Raw genomic sequence first — 23,562 nt, forward strand, 5'->3', positions numbered from 1 at the left:
GAACTCGGGGAAGACGGATCAGGTTCTTCCAACCCACTACAAGGGACATTGTTGGATGATATCCAGAATACATGACACTGTCACTATTCACTTCATGCCCCATAAACCTGTGAACAATCCGTACATAATGCCCCATCTATGGTGATTGGGGGGGGGGGGGGGGGCGGCGGAAGGATGCACTTGCGCTGGGATAAGGCACTTCGGCTGGGGGAGGCATGCACTTGTACTGGAGGGAGGGACTTTGGCTGGGGTGGGATGTTCTTGGACTGGGGTAAGGCACTTTGGCTGGCCCTTGCTGTCTTATGGGGAGCTCTGTCGCTTCAGGAAGTCAAAATGGATCGAGTTACAATTTGCAAAGTCATTGAGACCTTGGGATGGGCGGATCCTGTGAAACTTCAGGGTGTGGCTTATCCTCCAAGGGGACCAATCAGAAACAAAGGGTGGAGCATGTTGGCCATTTTGGTTGTACAAATAAGCGCATCCTTTATTTCGAGCCTCTCATGACCTCAGGATGTCGCTAAATGCTTTACAACCAATTACATTTGAAGTGCAATCACTGTTATAATGTAGGAAATGTAGCAGCCAATTTGCACACAGCAAATACACATGAACAGCAACGTGATAATGACCAGATAATGGCCCAGACATTGCGGTCGGAAGCCTCCGACCCGAAAAATTTCTATGAATCTACATGGTGGTCCCAGAGGTTTGTAGGCTTGCGGTCCTGCCCTCTACACAAAGGCCTTCATAGAAGCACACGTATCGCAGGAGCGTATGGGTTTCAATGGGATCACGTGGGCCGGCCCAACCTATCAGAGTAGGGGGAACTTATGGTAATTCCGTATATACGGAGCTGCCATAAGTATGAATGGGAGTAATAAAAATTTTATTTTTTGAAAAATAAATTTACATATTCTAAAGGGTCTAAAAATAAACTTATCTTATTTAACAGGATTTAAAATGTTTAAATTATTTGAAAACATTTATTTTTCTGTACTTTAAAAGTCTTATGCTGATAAAAGCAGGACTTATGTCTGCTTTTTTCAGTCGTAAGAATTTGAAGGACATTCACTGGGCAGGAGTTGGGCAAAAAGCCTGTGGAGGCCCTTTGCCTTCGCATATGTGCAGTCTAGCAACATAATTTTCGACAGATCGCAAGTGCCGGGTTTAGGTGCATGTGCTTTGCATTCCTAAATCTGGAACTTGCGGGGACCCCAAGGGCAAGTGTGCATCTTGTACCTGCCCGTGGGGAGTGCGATTTCAGGCCCAATGTGATTTTAGGTGTTGGTTGAGGGCTAAATCTTGGACAGGGCACTGGGGATAACCCCCTGTTCTTCTTCAAAATAGTGCCATGGGATCTTTTATGCCCACCTGAGAGGGTTTAACTTCTCACCCGAAAGACGGCACCTCAGACAGTGCAGCACTCCCTCAGTGCTGCACTGGTGTGTCAGCCTAGATTTTGTGCTCGCAATATAATATAAATGAAAAATAAACAATGTCAAAATTACAAACTGTGAAGTTCATTTGTCATATGTCTAACATGCTGTATAGATAAGCACCAACTTGGATATTGTAACTTTTTTTTCACAAATGTTACCTCCGAGAGAGTTCATTCTTTACCTTATTTTGATGTTTTAAACGAAGAAAAAAAATTGTTACTTGCATTGTTCTAAAATTTGTTTCCCAGGGGGTGAGATTGGTCCTCAATCTGCAGTTATTTTCTTATTGATGTACAGGAACAGATTATAAACAACCAGTCTCAGCACATTCGAAGAATAGCTAATTATGTGGTCAATCCTGAAAAGACTTCTGGAAATTGTGAGGCAGTTCCAGAGGGCGTGGTACCATCTTGAGTCTGTTCAGCTGCCAGTGATGATTCTGGAATGCACCTTGAGCCTAAGTCTCAGAGAGACAGAGGTGCCATATTATTAGTGGTACTTCAAATATAGAAAATGCTGCAGGAATGGTACGTTTAATAACTTTCTTTAAAATGGTCATATTTCATGTCCTTATTACATGGCCAAGCTTATTTCCAGTAGAGGCCCTCTTCTTAGTAGAAAAACAAAGATGGCAGTTGAAAAGATTTTCGAAAATAAAATTGGAGAGGTTTCATTGATTCCCATTCTCTTTATTTTAAAAAAAAATTATTTTTTGATGGCTGCTAATTCTGGATTGGATGCTTAATAGTTATTAATTGATAATTTACCTAGCTCTTTCCCCTCTGTTAACTGATACATTGACTATTGTAATGTATTTGTTTCATGGGTTCTTTGCTTAAGAATTTATAGCAACACATTGTTATTAAGAATTAGTTGGTTTATTAACAAAGGTTTAACAATCACACTACACATTACCAGTTCATCCACTAGGCTCACAACTGCATGCCTCATCGTGGATGACCAAGACCCAACTGACTGGGGTTTTATTGAGTCTTGTGAACATCATGTGACTGGCTAAGCCACTGACAATGCAACAGCTCTACAACTATTTTTAGTTGTGCACTTTAATCAAGTGCCTCCTGATTAAAGGAGGGGCACACGCCAAAAACTTTTCAAGTGCCCCCTTGTTTTTTTTGAGGGCACTAAAAACACAAATTCTACAAGCGTCCCCTGGCCAAAAGTATGTTTGGGGGGGAGGGGGCACTAAAACCGCCAAACTTAAACAAATTAAACTTTGGACATGGTTCAAATTAAAATTTGGTTGCCGGGAGTGATGATGCACTCCAGTCCCCCCGGCGCCCACCTCTCATGGAAGGCTGCGAGCATACCAGTGGACACCTCGTGCTCCATCTCCAGGGACACCCTGGCTCGGATGTAACCACGGAAGAGAGGCACAAGTCGGGCTGAACGACCCCCTCGACCACCCGCTGCCTGGACCGGCTGATGGCCCCCTGGTGGGTCTGCTCTTGATCCAACTCTGATTGGATATATTCCTGGTGGTTTCATCACATGAGCACCTGGCTCCAATCTCCCCGCCCCACTCTGCCGCCATTGGTCGTCCAACAAGCCCATCCTCGCGGTGCCCCGCCTTCCCACAGCAATTGGAAGACGGGGCACAGACTCTTCAATATCCAATTGGATGATTCTTGACTGTCAGTCAAACAGCCTTTTCATCCCGTCTCCTGCATTTTAAAAACTAATAAAGTGTTCAAAAGGAAGCGAAAAAAAATTCATCCAATTTTTTTTTATTGTCTTAATGATTTTTCTCCTGGGTTGCTTGTAGCACTGTCATGGAGATCAGACTTAATTCCTGGAGACTCCAGGTCAGCTCTTGAGCCGAGCAAAAACCTACAGTGCACAGATCCAGATTGCCATTCAAACAGTTTGCCCACATTTAGTCCTTTGACACGTGCCCAGATGACCACAGAAACCTTCTGTGGTTAGTGGGCACCACAGAACATCCACCAGAGGTCATCCACTGCCGAATCAACACCTAATTGGCAAATCATGCTCCAAACACGGCTGAAGATGCATTTTTGTTGGGTAAGGGTATCAAGGGATATAGAGCAAAGGTGAGTTACTGGAACTGAGGTACAGATCAGCAATGATCTAATTGATCGGCGGAGCAGACTCGAGGGGCTGAATGGCCTGCTCCCCTTCCGATCAATGCCATTTTTAGTTTGAATAGGCTGCCTATTATTTTATTGCTGTTCCATTGCAGAATGTCCTGGTGTTAATTGGGCCATATCCAACACTAGGTCTGAACAAAGTCGGGCTCATCTTTCAAATGTAATTTATTTTTTGTGAAGGTGATATTTGAGTTAATCAAGTAACTGTGGGACATGCACAGTATACCAATAATTCCTATATCTAACATTGTATAATTCTATTACCTGGAGAAAATTGGAAGTGATATAATGACTGAAACACAGTTCTCAGTGTAAGGAGAGGGTCTATTTATTTGGAGTATGGTTAGAGCCAACTTCATCCAAACTTCTGAATTAAAATATTGCAAAGAATTGTTTGATAGACTTAAATATAAAATAGAAATACCTGAATCTACACTGGGGGGAACATAAGAACATAGGAAATAAGTGCAGGAGTAGGCCATTTGAACCTTCGAGCTTGCTCCGCCATTCAATAAGATCATGGCTGATCTTCTACCTCAACTCCACCTTCCCGTACTATCCCCATATCCCTTAATTCCCTTTGTTCCCCAAAATTTATCAACCTCTGTGTTGAAAGACACAATGACTGAGCATCTACAGCTTTCTGGGATAGAGAATTACAAAGATTCACAACCCTTTGTGTGAAGAAATTTCTCCTCATCTCAGCCCTAAATGGCCGACCCTATATTCTGAGACTGTGACCCCGTGTTCTAGATTCCCCAGCCAGAGGAAACATTTTCTCAGCATTAACCCTGTCAAGCCCCTTAAGAATTTTATATGTTTTAATTAGATCACCTCTCAGTCTTCCAAACTCCAGGGAATATAGGCCTAGTTTACGCAATCTCTCCTCAGAGGGCTATCTACTCAATACAGGAACTAATCTAGTGAGCTTTACTTGCACTCCCTCTGAGGTAAGTATGTCTTTCCTTTAGTAAGAAGACCAGAACTGTAGTTCCTATGGCCTCACCAATGCCCTGTATAATTACAGTAAGACAACTTTACTCATATACTCGAATCCCTTTGTAATATCCAACACACACCCCCAACACACACACATTCCCAATACACCCCCAACACACATACCCCCAACACACACACAAACACTCAACACATACACACACACACACACCCCCAACACACATACCCCCAACACACACAACCCCAACACCCGCCCCAACACACATACACACATACCCAACACACACACACGCATACCCAACACTCACACAAGCCCAACACACACACCCCAACACAAACACCCCCAATACACACACACACACACACACACACACACACACACACACACACACACCCCAACACATACAAACCCTGTTGTGTCCTTACACACTTCAGCAAATCAGCACGAGGCACATACTGGAGACAAGGTCACTCTGTGACCTGTACCTTTATTCACAGGACCAAGAAGTGATGACCCTGCGTGGGACCTGCCTTTTATATACCTGGATGACCAGGTGAGGCGTGTCTCCCACAAGTTCACCCCCTGTGGTCAAGGTGTGCATTTCTCAGGTGTATACAGTGTACAGTGTTGTTACATAAGGTTACAGTTATGTGAATGTTACAAACATTCGAACGTCTTTGGGTCAAAGATTGAGTCTTTCAGGCGGTCGACGCTCTCTCGTGGAGTGCCGCAGTTGGGGCTCTGGTTGTTAAGCCTTGGCATGCGTGTCTGTCACCTGTGGTGATTCCGGCTCGTCCGGGCTGACCGCAGGGACTGTACATGCTGCTGACGGCTCTTGTTGCTCGTTCTCAGGCAGTGGTGTGGGCAGCATCTCATGATGTTTCTCAGTGTCCATGCTGAACCTTTTTTTTTTTACTTGGTCCAGATGCTTGCGGCATACCTGCCCATTGTTGAGTCTGACCATTATGACCCTATTCCCCTCTTTACCAATTACAGTACCCTCGAGCCACTTGGGCCCCACAGCGTGATTAAGAACAAATACAGGGTCATCGATTTCTATCCATCTCGCCTTTGAGTTACGGACTGGCGCTTGCCCTCAACAATGCCTGACCAGACTGGGTGAATGAGGGACAGCCGAGTTTTAAGTGTATGTTTCATGAGTAGTTCCGCTGGCGGAACTCCCATGAGCAAGTGCGGTCGGGACCTGTAGGCCAGCAGGAGGTATTGAAGGGAGGGTCCTTGAATCCGGAGCATGCCTTGCTTTATGATTTGGACCGCACGTTCCGCCTGGCCATTGGAAGCTGGCTTCAACGGCGCTGTCCTGACATGTTTGATGTCATTACCCGACATGAACTCCCAGAATTCATAGTGAAACATGAGCCGTTGTCGCTAACTAGGATGTCCGGCAAGCCGTGGGCCGCAAAGACCGCATGCGGACTCTCCACTGTGGTGGATGTCATGCACAAATTCAATATGATGCACTCGATCCATTTCGAGTACGCATCAACGACAATGAGGAACATTTTTCCCATGAACGGGCCCGCGTAGTCTACGTAAATACGTGACCATGGCTTGGTTGGTCAGGGCCACGGGCTGAGTGGGGCCTCCCTGGGGGCATTGCCCTGGTGGGCACACTGCACCTGCGAACGCAGTGTTCCAGGTCTGCATCAATTCCTGGCCACCATACATGTGACCGGGCAATAGCCTTCATTAGCACAATTCCTGGGTGCTCACTGTGGAGTTCCCTGATGAATGCTTCCCTTCCCTTCTGGGGCATGACTACCCGGCTGCCCCATAGTAGGCAGTCGGCTTGGATGGAGAGTTCATCCATCCATCTGTGGAACGATCTGACCTCTTCAGGGCATGCTCCGTGTGCGGGCGCCCAATCCCCAGTCAGGACACATTTCTTAATCAGAGATAGGAGGGGATCTCTGTTTGTCCAGGTTTTGATCTGGCTGGGCTGTGATGGGGGAGCCTGCGCTGTCAAAGGCATCGACAGCCATGACCATCTCCGCGTTTTGCTCCGCTGCCCCCTCAGTGGTGGCCAGTGGGAGCCTGTTGAGCACGTCAGTGCAATTTACGGTACCTGGCCGGTGCCGTATGGTGTAGTCATACGGAGCCAGCGTGAGAGCCCATCGCTGTATGCGAGCTGACATATTGGCATTGACAGCTTTGCTGTCGGACAACAGGGATGTTAACGGCTTGTGGTCCGTTTCTAACTCGAACTTTCTGCCAAAAAGGTACTGGTGCATCTTTTTCACCCTGTAGACACATGTGAGTGCCTCCTTTTCAACCATCCCATACCCTCTCTCTGCTTGGGAGAGCGACCTGGAGGCTTAAGCCACAGGTTGGAGTTGGCCCTCATCATTATTCTGTTGCAACACGCACCCAACCCCATAGGATGATGCATCGCATGTCAAAAACAATTTCTTACAGGGGTTGTACAGGGTCAATAACTTATTCGAACAAAGCAGGTTCCGTGCCCGATTGAAAGACCATTCCTGACAGTTCCCCAAAACCAATCGCAACCCTTAATCAGGAGTACATGCAGCGGCTCCAACATTGTACTTAAGTTTGGCAGAAAGTTCCCGAAATAGTTCAATAGTCCCAGAAATGAACGCAACTCCGATGTGTTGCCGGGCCTGGACGCGTGACGGATCGCCTCCGTTTTGGATTCGGTGAGCCGGATCCCATCAGCGGCAACCCTCCTGCCCAAAAACTCGACCTATGGGGCCAAAAACACACACTTGGACTGCTTTAGTCACAGGCCTACCCGGTCCAGTCAGCGTAGCACCTCCTCCAGGTTGTGTAGGTGTTCCTCAGTGTCTCGACCCGTGATAAGGATGTCGTCCTGAAGTACGATTATTCCGGGGATGGATTTGAGCAGGCTTTCCATGTTCCGCTGAAAGATGGCGGCTGCTGAACGAATGCCAAACGGACACCTGTTGTAGACAAACAGCCCCTTGTGCGTGGTGATGGTGGTCAGTAGCTTGGATTCTTTGGCCAGTTCCTGGGTCATGTAGGCCGAAGTGAGGTGCAACTTGGTGAACAGCTTGCCGCCTGCCAGCGTGGCAAAAAGATCCTCCGCTCTCGGAAGCGGGGTATTGGTCCTGAAGGGACACTCGGTTGATGGTGGCCTTGTAGTTGCCACAGATCCTGACCGAGCCATTCGTTTTTAGAACAGGGACGATGGGGCTTGCCCAGTCGCTGAATTCAATGGGCGAAATTATGCCCTCTCTTAGCAACCTGTCCAACTCGCTCTCAATTTTCTCCCGCATCACATACGGCACAGCTCTGGCTTTGTGGTGCACCGGTGTGGTGTCCAGGGTGATGCGTATCCTTACTTTGGTGTCTTTGAAAGTCCGATGCCAGGTTGAAATAATGACTCGAACTTTTGTAGGACCTGTGAGCATGAACTTCGCTCCACAGATGAAATGGCGCGCACATCCCCCCATTTCCAGTTCATCTCGGCTAGCCAGCTCCTCCCCAAAAGCGTGGGACCATTTCCCGGGACAATCCAGAGTGGCAGCCGGTTCTGGGATCCATTATGTGTGACGACCAACATTGCACTGCCTAGCATTGGACTGATCTCTTTGGTGTATGTCCGTAATTGCGCGTCAATGCGTTCAAGTTTGGTCTGCTAGCTCTGAGTGGCTACAGTTTCTCGAATTGTTGGACACTCATAAGTGACTGGCTGGCTCCTGTGTCCAGCTCAGCTCCATGTCTACCAGGATGCCGTTTAACAGTACTCTCATCATCATAGGTGGCGTTCTTGTGTATGAGCTGTGGATGTTTCCCACCTGAACCCGCTGAACTTCAGCGTCCATTGCAGACCCCTCTTGTGGTTCCTCCACTTTGTAAACCAGCCTCGCTGCAGGCTTCCTGCACACCCTGGCTAAATGTCCACTCAAGTTACAATTTCTGCAGATGAATTGTTGAAACTGGCAGGTCTTCGCAGCACGTTTGCCCCCGCACCTCCAGCATGAGCTGAGATTGTTGTGAACAAAAGAGCTGTTACCAGGCATTCCTCTCTGATTGTCTCTTTGATTACTCTTGAGCACTTTGTTTGTGGGTGTCAATGGTCCCATCCCGGGACGTATTATCCCTTGTGATGGGTGTAAATGGCCGTTCAACCTGCCATTGTCTCTGTTGCAGACCCACCCTAGAGTCTGTTACTGCCTGGTTGCTGTTGAATTGCCCTTGCCTGCCTGCGGGGTTCTGAGTCGCATTTACATGTTAACTCCCTGCTCCATCGCCACGTTGGGGGCAGAGTTGCATGTGTATATGGTCGTGGTTTCCTCCTCCCCCGCCATGAAGGTCTGAGCCATCAACACCGCTGCTTCCAAGGTCAAGTCCTTGGTCTCAATTAGCTTCCTAAAAATCCCGGCATGAGCAATGCCCTCAATGAAGAAATCCCGTAACACCTCCCTCCTGCAGGCATCTGTGAACTTAGAGGCTGGCCAAGCGCCGAAGATCCGCAACAAAGTCCGGTATGCTCTGCCCTTCCCGATGTCAGTGCGTATAGAATCGGTGTCGGGCCATGTGTATACTACTCGCCGGTTTGAGGTGCTCACCGATCAGTTTGCTGAGCTCCTCGAAGGTCTTGTCCGCCAGCTTCTCGGGTGCGAGCAGGTCTTTCATCAGCGCCCAGCCAGTCCTTCGTGACAAAACTCTGCTGGAGCCCCTCAACGAAATCATCCCAGTCCTCACCCACACACACACACACACACACACACACACACACACACACACACACACACACCCAACACACACACACACACACACCCAACACACACCCCCAATATTCACACACCCGACACACACACCCCCCCAATACACACACACATCCCCCCCCCAACACAAACACATCCCCCCCCCAACACACACACACACCGAACAAACGCCCCACCCAACAAAATCACAACCTTCACTCAACCACCCTCACCATCTCCCACCTATACCTCCCACACCCACAACCCCACATATTTTGCACCCTAAAATTGGTCCTCTCTAAGCCTGTTTGCTAATAGCTACAAGAATCGGCATAACATCGTCCAATTTCTACTCCCATCTTTCTGTAAAGAATGTTCATTTCTTTTAATGAAGTGTTTTTTCTGGTTCATTTTGGAATTGAAATGCTGAATGAATGATGAAATGGACTGTGAGACAATAATAAATCATCTTGCAGTGTTTGCACTCTGCATTACCTATCTCTAATGTGCCAGGCAAAGATAGACTCTCTGAGCAAAGTTGCTTTATGTGCCACACAAAATGTACAAGTATTGCAATAAAAAACATTTTTCAAATGGCTTTGGTGCAAAGATTAGTAAACTGAGGGCTAGACTTTCACCTTCATTTTCGGCATTTTTCTCGGCGGTAGAAACATAGAAACATAGAAAATAGGTGCAGGAGTAGGCCATTCGGCCCTTCGAGCCTGCACCGCCATTCAATGAGTTCATGGCTGAGCATGTAACTTCAGTACCCCCTTCCTGCTTTCTCACCATACCCCTTGATCCCCCAAGTAGTAAGGCTAAGGAGTACAGCTGTTTTTTGATGAGAAACTGCCCAGCTAAAGTTTCCTCCTTATTTTTTTAAGACTTCCACCCACATTTTGAAAAGACCACTGGAGAGCGACTGCCCACGTGTAGCGCCGAGAAAACCGCCAGGATCTAAGTTTGGCCTCAATGGGGGCCTTTACACACCGCCGAGGAAACCGCCCATGAGAAGCTGCCTGAAACAGGGTGGGTGGTGAGTATCCTGCAAAGAAAGGTAAGTTAGAGGTTTTTTATTATTATTTTAAAAATCCAAAATGGCGATTACCTTAAAAACTGTCTTGAGACTATTTTTTAAGTTTTCCTCCCTCCCTAGGCCCAACCGCAGCCTTGGACTAAATTTTAAATACTTGCCGTCCATTCTGGTAAGAACCGCCCATTTTCCCTAGTTTCAGCTTTAACCGCTGAGAAACCGCCGAGAATATTGGTGCAAGATCCATTTTCTCATCAGGTGGTATTTTTTTACCTTTATTATGAAAATTTTCGTTAGCGTTAGTTGCAGAACCTTAGTGGTATTTCTGGGTGGAAATCGGGCAATGAGGGGCTTTGGGGAAAGTCTAGCCCTGAGTGTTTTTATTTGCAGTTTATGAAACTCTGTACAGGAGTTCCTGCAATCCTCAGTAAACTAGCTTAAGTATTTTTGTTCAGGATTTCACAGGATTGTTGCAGCTGATAACTGCTGTCTGATGTCCAGTTTGGTTTTTGACAGTTTGCAGAGCCACAAGAGATTTTATTTCACAGGTTTCTGTTAAGTTCAGGGTTAACAAAGAGAAACTAGAATCAAAAAGCTTAGGGTTGTTGTTATGTATGTGAACCTCATCTATGTGTAAGACTTGCCACTAAGGGGCACTCCTGTGGGAGACCTATGGGTCACCTGTGTACCCTGGAGCAAGCAGGTATAAAAGGCAGTCAACCATGCTGCTGCTTCAGTTTGGAGTTATATTAAAGAGACCAAGGTCACTATGGTTTGAGCTTACAACACAGTCTTGTGGAGTTATTCTGAACTTAACAACTGGTGATGCGTTACAGATCACGAACTTTCATGCGGAAATGGCTGCCGTTGGTATTCTTGAGAGATTTGTTGAGGGTGATGATTGGGAAGCCTTCGTTGAGCGTCTCGACCAGTACTTCGTGGCCAACGAGCTGGACACGCTGAGACAGTGATCAAGCACAGGGCGATTCTCCTCACCGTATGTGGGCCTTCGATATATGGCCTCCTTAAAAACCAACAGACAAGACTTACACAGAGTTGTGTGTGCTGGCTCGGGAACACCTCCAGCCGAAGGAGAGCATCTTAATGGCCAGGCATTGCTTTTACATGCACCATCGCTCCAAGGGCTAGAATGTGGCGAGTTTTGTCGCTGACCTAAGACGCCTCATGGGACAGTGCGAATTTGCCAGATCTTTGGGGGAAATGTTGTGGGACTTTTTCGTGTTTGGAATCGGCCACGAGATCATTCTTCGCAAACTGCTGTCTGCCGAATCCCTAGATCTGAGCAAGGTCATCACAATAGCCCAGGCCTTTATATCCATGAACGACAACATGAAACAGATATCTTCACAGCATCGTAGTTCACCGGCATAAAATAAAGCACAGTACTTGCCCACACGACTGCAGAGGCCAGGCCTAGGGTGACTCAGAGACCACTGTGGAGTGCTAATGCGAATTCATTAATACCATGCTGGTGCAGCGGGGGCAGTCAGAGACCATCAATGTCGATTCAAGCATTATGTGTGCAAGGGCTGTGGAACAATGGGGCACCTCCAGCGAATGTGTAAATGACCTTTGACTCACTACGTGGCAGAGTCAGCAGAGGACGACCGATCCAGCGTGGAACACACTGACCGAGCAGGAGAGGCAGCTCAACCTGAGGATGAAAAGGAAGTGTATGGGATACACACCTTCACCACCAAAAGCCCTCCGATAATGTTAAAAGTCAAACTTAACGGCATTCCAGTCTTCATGGAATTGGACACGGGGGCGAGTCAATCAATCATGAGCCAGAAGGCTTTTGAGAAACTGTGGGGCAACAAGGCACAGAGGCCAAAACTGAGCCCGATCCACACAACGCTGCCCACTTACATCAAAGAACTCATACCTGTTATCGGCAGTGCGGCAGTGAAAGTATCATATGACAGAATGATGCATGATTTACCACTATCAATCGTAGCAGGCGATGGCCCAACGCTGTTCGACAGAAGCTGGCTAGGAAAGATCCGATGGAACTGGGATGACATCAAAGCACTGTCTTCGGTGGATGACACCCTGTGCGCCCAGGTGCTAAACAAATTCCCGGAATTATTCGAGCCAGGCATCGGCAACTTCACAGGCACCAAGGTGCAGATCCACCTTGTTCCTGGGGCACGGCCTGTTCATCACAAGGACTGAGCAGTCCCATATATGATGCGAGAGAAAGTCGAGACTGAGCTGGACAGACTTCAATGGAAGGGAATCATATCGGCAGTCGATTTCAACGAGTGGGCCAGTTCAATTGTGTCGGTGCAAAAGAGCGATGGGATGGTCAGAATCTGCGGGGAGTACAAAGTGACTGTTATGGATTTAACCCCTTGTAACCTGCATTACACTACCACCAGAGGGCCTACCTGGGAGCACGGTATATAAACAGGCCATCCACGAGGTACCTGCTTTCTGGAGTCTTATTAAAGGAGCTAAGGTTACACTTGCTCATTGTACACAGTACTTAGTTTCATCCTTTATTATGAACGTATTAGTGATGATCAACCTAGTCTCATTACAGGACCAGTACCCACTACCCAAAGCGGAGGACTTATTCGCAACGCTAGCAGGGGGAAAGTCGTTCACCAAGATAGATCTAACCTCTGCTTACATGACACAGGAGCTGGCTGAACCGTCAAAGAAATTGATGTGCATCAACACGCACAAAGGACTGTTCGTGTACCACAGATGCCCCTTTGTGATTCGCTTGGCTGCGGCCATCTTCCAGAGGGAACATGGAGAGTCTGCTGAAATCAGTACCATGCACCGTGGTGTTCCAAGACGACATCTTGATCACTGGTCACAACACCACCGAACACTTGCACAACCTGGAAGAGGTTCCAAAGTGACTGGACAGAGTGGGACTCGGGCTGAAACGCTCCAAGTGTGTTTTCCTGGCACCAGAGGTCGAATTTCTGGGGAGAAAGATTGCGGCAGACGGCATCAGACCCACGGACTCCAAGACGGAGGCCACCAAGAATGCACCAAGACCATAGAACGTGACGAAGCTGCGTTCGTTCCTGGGACTCCTCAACTATTTTGGTAACTTTCTACTGGGATTGAGCACTTTCTGGAATCCTTGCATTTATTGTTACGTAAGGGTGAAGACTGAGTTTGGGGTAAATCTCAAGAGACAGCCTTTAATAAGGCCAGAAACTTCCTATGCTATAACAAGTTACTTGTATTGCATGACCCATGTAAACGTTTAGTACCAGCTTATGATGTGTCGTTGTATGAGGTCGGTTGTGTGTTACAGCAAGCAAATGTGTCAGGCAAACTGCAACCGGTTGCATATGTGTCCAGAAGTTTATCCAAGGCTGAAAGAGCCGACAGTATGGTTGAGAAAGAAGCGTTAGCATGTATATACGGGGTTAAGAAAATGCACCAATATCTATTTGGCCTCCGGTTCGAGCTCGAATCCAACCACAAACCACTTGCTTCACTGCTCTCACAAAGCAAAGGTATCAACACCAATGCTTCGTCCTGCATCCAAAGATGGGCACTAACATTATCTGCGTATGTCTATGTAATCCACCACAGACCAGGCACTGAGAACTGCGCTGACGCCCTCAGTCGGCTACCATTGTCCACCACCGGGGGTGGAAATGGCACAACCCGCAGACTTGCTTCTGGTAATGAATGCTTTTGAGAGCGAGGGGTCACCTGTCATGGCTCGCCAGACCAGGACCTGGACTAGCCAAGACCCTGTGCTATCACTAGTAAAAAGCTGCATCCTTAATGGGAGCTGGTCGGTGGTTCCCAGGGAAATGCAAGATGAAATTAAGCCGTTTCACCGACGTAAGGACACATTGTCCATCCAATCGGATTGTCTCCTATGGGGGAATCGCGTGGTTTTGCCAAAAAAGGGCAGGGAAACACTTATACGCGACCGACATAGTACCCACCCAGGCATAGTCATGATGAAGGCTATCGCCAGGTCGCACATTTGGTGGCCCGGCATTGACTCCGAATTGGAGTCATGCGTACACCAATGCAACACTTTCTCACAGTTGAGCAATGCACCCAGGGAGGCCCCTCTGAGCCTGTGGTCATGGCCCTCCAAACCGTGGTCCAGATTTTGCTGGCCCCTTTCTAGGGAAGATATTTCTAGTAGCAGTGGACGCTTATTCTAAATGGATTGAATGTATAATAATGTCATCATGTACATCCACTGCCACCATTGAAAGCCTCAGGGCCATGTTCGCCACCCATGATTTGCCTGACGTCTTTGTCAGTGACAATGTTTACCATGTTTCACCAGCTCGGAATTCAACGAGTTCATGATCCGCAATGGCATTAAGCATGTCATGTCTGCCCCATTTAAGCCCGCATCCAACGGTCAAGCGGAATGGGCAGTCCAAACCATCAAGCAGAGCTTGAAACACGTAACGGACGGCTCCTCGCAGACCCGGTTATCTCAGATTCTGCTCAGCTACCGGACACGCCCCCACTCACTCACCTGGGGTTCCCCCTGCAGAATTATTAATGAAGGGAGCACTCAAAACCAGGTCTCCTTAGTCCACCTGGATCTCAATGATCACGTAGAAACCCGGCGGCACCGGCATAACGTGTACCACGATCGCGCGGCTGTGTCACGTGACATTGAGGTTAATGGTCTGGTGTTTGTTCTAAATTACGGTCATGGTCCCAAGTGGATTGCTGGCACTGTTTTAGCCAAGGAGGGAATACAGTGTTTGTTGTTAAATTGTTGAATGGGCAAACGTGCAGAAAGAGAAAGCACTTGGATCAGACCAAACTGCGATTCACGGACAACCAAGAACAGTTTGAAGAAGACTTTACCATCTATGATCCACCAACACACACCCAACCAGCAATCGACCTCGCTGTCAACCAAGCATTACTGGTTAAAGAGGAGATTAATGCAATAGTTAGGAAAGACATTAGCTTGGATGATGTGGAATCTATATGGGTGGAGCTGCAGAACACTAAAGGGCAAAAATCGTTAGTGGGAGTTGTGTACAGACCTCCAAACAGTAGTAGTGATGTTGGGGAGGGCATCAAACAGGAAATTAGGAGTGCATGCAATAAAGGTGCAGCAGTTATAATGGGTGACTTTAATATGCACATAGATTGGGCTAGCCAAACTGGAAGCAATACGGTGGAGGAGGATTTCCTGGAATGCATAAGGGATGGTTTTCTAGACCAATATGTCGAGGAACCAACTAGGGGGGAGGCCATCTTAGACTGGGTGTTGTGTAATGAGAGAGGATTAATTAGCAATCTCATTGTGCGAGGCCCCTTGGGGAAGAGTGACCATAATATGGTGGAATTCTGCATTAGGATGGAGAATGAAACAGTTAATTCAGAGACCATGGTCCAGAACTTAAAGAAGGGTAACTTTGAAGGTATGAGGCATGAATTGGCTAAGATAGATTGGCTAATGATACTTAAGGGGTTGACTGTGGATGGGCAATGGCAGACATTTAGAGAACGCATGGATGAATTACAACAATTGTACATTCCTGTCTGGCGTAAAAATAAAAAAGGGAAGGTGGCTCAACCGTGGCTATCTAGGGAAATCAGGGATAGTATTAAAGCCAAGGAAGTGGCATACAAATTGGCCAGAAATAGCAGCGAACCTGAGGACTGGGAGAAATTTAGAACTCAGCAGAGGAGGACAAAGGGTTTGATTAGGGCAGGGAAAATGGAGTACGAGAAGAAGCTTGCAGGGAACATTAAGGCGGATTGCAAAAGTTTCTATAGGTATGTAAAGAGAAAGAGGTTAGTAAAAACAAACGTAGGTCCCCTGCAGTCAGAATCAGGGGAAGTCATAACGGGGAACAAAGAAATGGCAGACCAATTGAACAAGTACTTTGGTTCAGTATTCACTAAGGAGGACACAAACAACCTTCCGGATATAAAAGTGGTCAGAAGGTCTATTAAAGAGGAGGAACTGAGGGAAATCTTTATTAGTCGGGAAATTGTGTTGGGGAAATTGATGGGATTGAAGGCCGATAAATCCCCAGGGCCTGATGGACTGCATCCCAGAGTACTTAAGGAGGTGGCCTTGGAAATAGCGGATGCATTGACAGTCATTTTCCAACATTCCATTGACTCTGGATCAGTTCCTATCGAGTGGAGGGTAGCCAATGTAACCCCACTTTTTAAAAAAGGAGGGAGAGAGAAAACAGGGAATTATAGACCGGTCAGCCTGACCTCAGTAGTGGGTAAAATGATGGAATCAATTATTAAGGATGTCATAGCAGCGCATTTGGAAAATGGTGACATGATAGGTCCAAGTCAGCATGGATTTGTAAAAGGGAGATCATGCTTGACAAATCTTCTGGAATTTTTTGAGGATGTTTCCAATAAAGTGGACAAAGGAGTACCAGTTGATGTGGTATATTTGGACTTTCAGAAGGCTTTCGACAAGGTCCCACACAGGAGATTAATGTGCAAAGTTAAAGCACATGGGATTGGGGGTAGTATGCTGACGTGGATTGAGAACTGGTTGTCAGACAGGAAGCAAAGAGTAGGAGTAAATGGGTACTTTTCGGAATGGCAGGCAGTGACTAGTGGGGTACCGCAGGGTTCTGTGCTGGGGCCCCAGCTGTTTACATTATACATTAATGATTTAGACGAAGGGATTAAATGTAGTATCTCCAAATTTGCGGATGACACTAAGTTGGGTGGCAGTGTGAGCTGCGAGGAGGATGCTATGAGGCTACAGAGTGACTTGGATAGGTTAGGTGAGTGGGCAAATGCGTGGCAGATGAAGTATAATGTGGATAAATGTGAGGTTATCCACTTTGGTGGTAAAAACAGAGAGACAGACTATTATCTGAATGGTGACAGATTAGGAAAAGGGAAGGTGCAACGAGACCTGGGTGTCATGGTACATCAGTCATTGAAGGTTGGCATGCAGGTACAGCAGGCGGTTAAGAAAGCAAATGGCATGTTGGCCTTCATAGCGAGGGGATTTGAGTACAGGGGCAGGGAGGTGTTGCTACAGTTGTACAGGGCCTTGGTGAGGCCACACCTGGAGTATTGTGTACAGTTTTGGTCTCCTAACTTGAGGAAGGACATACTTGCTGTTGAGGGAGTGCAGCGAAGATTCACCAGACTGATTCCCGGGATGGTGGGACTGACCTATCAAGAAAGACTGAATCAACTGGGCTTGTATTCACTGGAGTTCAGAAGAGTGAGAGGGGACCTCATAGAAACGTTTAAAATTCTGACGGGTTTGGACAGGTTGGATGCAGGAAGAATGTTCCCAATGTTGGGGAAGTCCAGAACCAGGGGTCACAGTCTAAGGATAAGGGGTAAGCCATTTAGGACCGAGATAAGGAGAAACTTCTTCACCCAGAGAGTGGTGAACCTGTGGAATTCTCTACCACAGGAAGTAGTTGAGGCCAATTCACTAAATATATTCAAAAGGGAGTTAGATGAAGTCCTTAGTACTCGGGGGATCAAGGGGTATGGCGTGAAAGCAGGAAGTGGGTACTGAAGTTTCATGTTCAGCCATGAACTCGTTGAATGGCGGTGCAGGCTAGAAGGGCTGAATGGCCTGCTCCTGCACCTATTTTCTATGTTTCTATGTTTCTATGAGGATGAACCCACCATACCCGACAGTTCGATCAGACCAGCCGCACTGTCGTGCAGCAATGATCCAACCGACTCACCCACGCCAGGACTTCAACTCAGGCGATCGATCCGGGAATGCAGAGCGCCAGATCGCCTCAACCTATAAATAACTTGTACTTAAGACTTTGGGGGGCAGTGATGTTATGTATGTAAACCTCACCTATGTGTAAGACTTGCCACTAGGGGGCACACCTATGGGTCACCTGTGTACCCTGGAGCAAGCAGGTATAAAAGCCAGTCCACCATGCTGCCGACTCACTTTGGAGTTATATTAAAGAGATCAAGGTCACTTTGGTTTGAGCTTACAACACAGTCTCGTGGCGTTATTCTGAACTTAACAGTTGTTAACATCTTGGAAGTACATTTCCATCATTAAAAATGGTCGACCTTTTGAAGTATCTGCCACTGATCTCCACCCAATGCGCATTGTGCAGTTTGCAGCCACCACAGCAGTTTGGCACTGAATGCTGATCACTGTCCTTAAGAGCTATTAAACCAACTTCATGTGTATTCATATTAGGCTTCTCATTTTTGACATTGAAGTTGTGATACCTAAATACCAGAAGTGTGAAGGGATGCTGTGTCTACCAGTGTGAAATGTCCATGTTGTCCACAGTCATAATTTACAGATGGGATGTAGACAACCTCACAAATGCTTACAACCTTATCCTGTCTTAATGATTTAAAATATTCACTCAAATAAATGTTGTTAGATACCAAAGAGCATACTTGGTTTTATAAGTTACACAAATGTACTTCCTACATTACACCGGTGACTATACTTCAAAAGTACTTTATTGACTATGAAGCACTTTGGGACATTCTGAGGTCGTGAAAAGGTCTATATAAATGTATGTTTTTCTTTCTTTCTTTCGCTCTTTCTTTCTTTCGCTCTTTCTTTCGCTCTTTCGCTCTTTCTTTCTTTCGCTCTTTCGCTCTTTCTTTCTTTCGCTCTTTCGCTCTTTCTTTCTTTCGCTCTTTCGCTCTTTCTTTCTTTCGCTCTTTCTTTCTTTTACTCTTTCTTTTGCTCTTTTTCTTTCTCCGTCTCTTTTTCTTTCTCTCTCTCTTTCTCTCATTCTATCTTTCTTTCTCTCTATCCCTCTCCCTCTTTCCCTCTTCCTCTTTTTCTTTTTCTATATTTTGTTCTTTTTCTTTCTATCTTCCTTTCCTTCTCTCCTTCTCTTCCTTTCCTTCTCTCCTTCTCTTTCTTTCTTTCACTCTTTCTCTCGCTCTTTCTCTTTCTCTCTTTCTTTCTCTCTTTCTCGTTCTCTTTCTCTCTTTTTTCTCTTTCTATCTTTCTTTCTTTTTTCTTTCTTTCGCTTTCTCTCTCTTGCTATCTTTCCTTCTCTCCTGTTTTTCTTCCTTTCACTCTTTTTCTTTCTCGTTCTCTCTTTCTCTTTCTTTCTATCTTTCTTTCATTCTGTCTTTCTCTTTTTTCTCTCTCTCTTTCTATTTTTCTTTCTTTCTCTCTTTCTTCTTTCTTTCCCTCTTCCTCTCTCTCTCTTTTTTCTTTTGCTTTTCCTCTTTCTTTCTTTCTTTCTTTCTTTCTTTCTTTCTTTCTTTCTCTCTTTCTTTCTCTCTTTCTTTCTCTCTTTCTTTCTCTCTTTCTTTCTCTCTTTCTTTCTCTCTTTCTTTCTCTCTTTCTTTCTCTCTTTCTTTCTCTCTCTCTTTCTTTCTCTCTCTCTTTCTTTCTTTCTCTCTTTCTTTCTTTCTCTCTTTCTTTCTCTCTCTCTTTCTTTCTTTCTCTCTTTCTTTCTTTCTCTCTTTCTTTCTTTCTCTCTTTCTTTCTTTCTCTCTTTCTTTCTTTCTCTCTTTCTTTCTTTCTCTCTTTCTTTCTTACTCTCTTTCTTTCTTACTCTCTTTCTTTCTTACTCTCTTTCTTTCTTACTCTCTTTCTTTCTTACTCTCTTTCTTTCTTACTCTCTTTCTTTCTTTCTTTCTTTCTTTCTTACTCGTGAATACTGTAGTGCGCCAGAGACACTACTGTAAGAATTGCCTACAAGGAGGGTGAACAAATTTCTGTGGAGATAATTATCTTCACATGGCACAAAAAAAAAACTGAACAAAGATCTTAGTGACTGGACAGATGAATTGCAGATGGAAAGGTAGCACATATTGATGTGAAAAAAGGTTAGGATTAAATAACGTGGATCAGAAAAAAGATTTGTGTGTGATAGTTGACCAAGTGTTGAAAGCAGTACCACATTGTATGACAGTAACCCATTTAGAGTGTATAAGTAAGCTGAACGAATTCCAAGAAGTAATAGTGAGACGACACAAGAAGGACACGTTTTGTTTTGGTCTGTCTACTTCCAAAAAAACAAAAAGTTTTGAAAACGTCTCATGGGACTAGTTTAACTTCACTTTCAGCTTTCAAGATAGTTCTTATCATGGACAGTTTTTCTTTTCATGAAGGGAGTCCATTGGTAAGATTTGGGAAAGTTTTGTACAGCAGAAGAATGGAACCAGGTAGCAAAATTCTAAGCTAAATAAAATTTCAAAACTCAAAGTTGAAACAGATGAAATTTGGAAAGGAAAGATAAAAATGGCACAGTTTGATGGATTCAGTTCAGATTCCCACTTGATCCTAATAGCTGTAGGAAAGTCAGATTTCCTCCAATTATTTTGAAATTAGTCCAATGTCTTTTCTTCCAGTTCACTATGTAGAAGATGCATAATAACCAGGAAATTGTTCAGGGCTATGGATCAGGAAATCTTGTTATAACACTTTGGGGCCGAAATTCAGGGTCTCAAAGACCCGTTACTGTCCGTTTGCAGCGGCCATGCGGCGGAATCCTGTGGCAGCCGCTTTGTGATCAACTGGCTGCCCTGCCCTAAATTCAGGTCGAGGATATTTTGGCCTGGACCCGATTCTGCCCCGATGCAGATGATCGCCACAAGTACGTCATCAGAACGCGCATTGCATCTCTCCCTCATCTGAAAAATAAACCGAGGGAAATTCAGCTCAAAGAATCGATGCCCCGCCACGCAGTGCCCCCAACAGCTTTTTCTGTCGGTTCACCTTATCTGGAGTGAGTGTGGCCCGGCAGCGTGGCGGCCCTTCAAGGAGAGGGCCCACTGCCGCGGCCGCCTTGGATTTATTTTTGCTGGCCGACTTCCTGATCGGCCGGCAAGATAGTGCCCACGGGTTCGGCCGGGCCGCCAACGGGTAGCCTGGCAACACCCTCTTAGGTGCCAGGCCGCTGGCCCGGCCGAAACCCTCACTGGTGGCCCAGTGGCCGAAGATTTATAATGACTGATTCTCTCCCCTTTAACGAAGGGGAGAAAGTATGGTGACGCATACGCGCTGTGGTATCAGCACCGCTCCACCGCTGATTGACAGTGGCGGAGTCCTAGTCCTGACACAAATTCAGCCCCTCAGCCTGCTTTATGTCGATCTCCTGCCCCCACTATGACCGACTTCCGGTCCAACATCAAAAAAAAACCTAAGTGCTGAAAATCACTGGAGAGGCCGCCTCAATGAACCCGGCGGAAAATACATTCAAAAAAGGGTCGGTGCACCAGCTTTCTTGCAGAAATGAACTTCAGCACCTTTATCAGTGCAGAGTATCACACTGGCTTAGTTGCGGCAAATGAAGCCCCAGCCCATTTGAGCTAAGTTTGCTTATGTACCAAAGAGGTACTTCTATCCAGTTTACACCTTGAATGCCTCAATAACTGCAACTAACAAGAGGACGAATTTTTATAAATCATTGCTGTGTGAACTTACATTTGTTGTGCGAGTCTTACATACAAGACAAGCAGTGCGTTTATTAATATCAATAAATCAAAAATACTGGCGATCTTGGAAATGTTCTCTCCCGGTGTAATTTAAAATTATAGAGTCATGTTCTACACTGGACAGAGTTAAATGTGAGCTGAGAGATGTATAGTGACTGCTAGAATAAAATAGATTATGGTGGCGAGGAGCTCAGGCAGCATGAGAAACAAGTCCATCACTCCGCCATTATATTTTGCTTGTATCAGACCCCTTGGCTGTCTGTACGCCAATGACATAACCGTTGGCGGATTAATAGTCCTGGTGAGATGTTCAAAATAAAGTTGCAAAGACATAAAGGAAAGCTCAGAATCTCCCAATGGTTCTGAATGATGCACCTTTCTGGAATTTGCTCCCGCTCCTCCTCCTCGGTGCGTGCACGGTATTTCAATCACTTTGCTGAGGGAAGGCCAGGTGATGTCGGGAATTGACATCATTCTTTTCTTCAGCTGAAGTGAAGCATTTTCCTTTAGAATTTAATCACTGAATTCTACGGTACTTTTCTGGCTCCAAAATGCAGGATTTAACATGCATTTGTTTAAAAAAAATCCATTCTCGGGATGTGGGCGTCACTGGCAGAGCTGGCATTTATTGCCCATCCCTAGCTGCCCTGAGCAGGTGGTGGTAGCGACCATTTCAAAGGGAAGCTATGAGTCAACCATGTTATTGTGGGATTGGAGTCACATATAGACCAAACTGGACAAAAGATGGTATGTTCTCTTCACTGAAGGACATTAGTGAACCCCAGTGGGTTTTTACAATAATCCAACAGCTTCATGGTCATTGATTCCATTTTACGTATTGCGGTGGTAGTGGACCATAAAGATGTTTACTGTTATTAGTCCAACAAAGAGGAGGAGGGAAATGTAAATGCCCTTGGATTTTCCCAGAGGGGGTAGATAGGGAGGGGTTCCTAATTCAGCGGACACGAGTGAGGAAAATTGGAATTATATGTGAGATGGGTATGACAACCTGCTTGATGGATGTAAGCGAGAGACGTTTGAGTCAGAGACATGCTGGGGAAAAGGCATAAGGCATAAAGGGATGGAATCAGAAAGCTATTCTAGCAGCTTGGAAGGGGATCTTAGATACATAAAACAGTTGGAGAATTTTGGAGGTGTTGAGGGGCGAGCAGGATCTTAGAGAAAGCAGAGAAGCTCTGAGTGAAATTAGTGTTTCTTTGGTATTTTAATGTAAGTGTTAAGCTGTTTATTTTAAACGGGTAAAGACCTCAGCAAAAGAATGCGCAAAGGTGGAAGAAGAAGAACTTGCATTTTTATATAGCGTCTCTCATGTGTTCAGGGTGTCCCAAAGCGTGTTGCAGTCAATGAAGTACTTTTGAAGTGTAGTTACTGTTGCAATGTAGGAAGTAATATTTTTGTATTTTATAAAACCAAAAAACAGAAAATGATGGAAAGCCACAGCTGGAGTGCCATCATCGATTTTGTGCTTACAATATAATATAAGGAATGTTATATGAACGTGTTGAGCTGTAAGTTATAATAAATTATTAATTTGTTTAAAGAAGGAGGGTCATAGAACGGTGAATACTTTTAGCATGAACTGTGAATAACAAAGAAAATGCTCCGGGTGTCTTATTAGGAACTGTTTCTTATTTATTCATTCAATCTTTGCAAACCTTTTTTTAATCCATTATTCTCAAAAGCCAAGATTTTATTCTGGCCCAAATGAATATCTGACTAAAATAGAAACACAGATAAAGAATTAAATGCAAATAAGATGAGTGTGCTCAGCAGCTCGGTAAAGTAGCTAAAAGTTACTTTTAATTGGAACTCTAAAATGATAAAGCTCTCTGGAGACCCTTTGACATACTCACTGGCACATCACTTCATTCAATCATTT

The 23,562-nt window shown here is 45.7% G+C and overlaps 1 long non-coding RNA gene across 1 annotated transcript in view; it reads left to right on the forward strand.

Annotated features, from left to right (window-relative positions):
- LOC139225895 (uncharacterized) overlaps nucleotides 1-23,562 on the forward strand; it is an 89,070-nt gene that overhangs the window by 59,868 nt on the left and 5,640 nt on the right. Inside the window, exon 2 of the long non-coding RNA XR_011587172.1 lies at nucleotides 10,123-10,295. This is a non-coding gene — a long non-coding RNA (uncharacterized lncRNA). The remainder of the gene's footprint in view (nucleotides 1-10,122; nucleotides 10,296-23,562) is intronic.

Source organism: Pristiophorus japonicus, chromosome 15, assembly GCF_044704955.1.
Source record: "Pristiophorus japonicus isolate sPriJap1 chromosome 15, sPriJap1.hap1, whole genome shotgun sequence".
Classification (NCBI taxonomy): Eukaryota; Metazoa; Chordata; class Chondrichthyes; family Pristiophoridae; genus Pristiophorus; species Pristiophorus japonicus.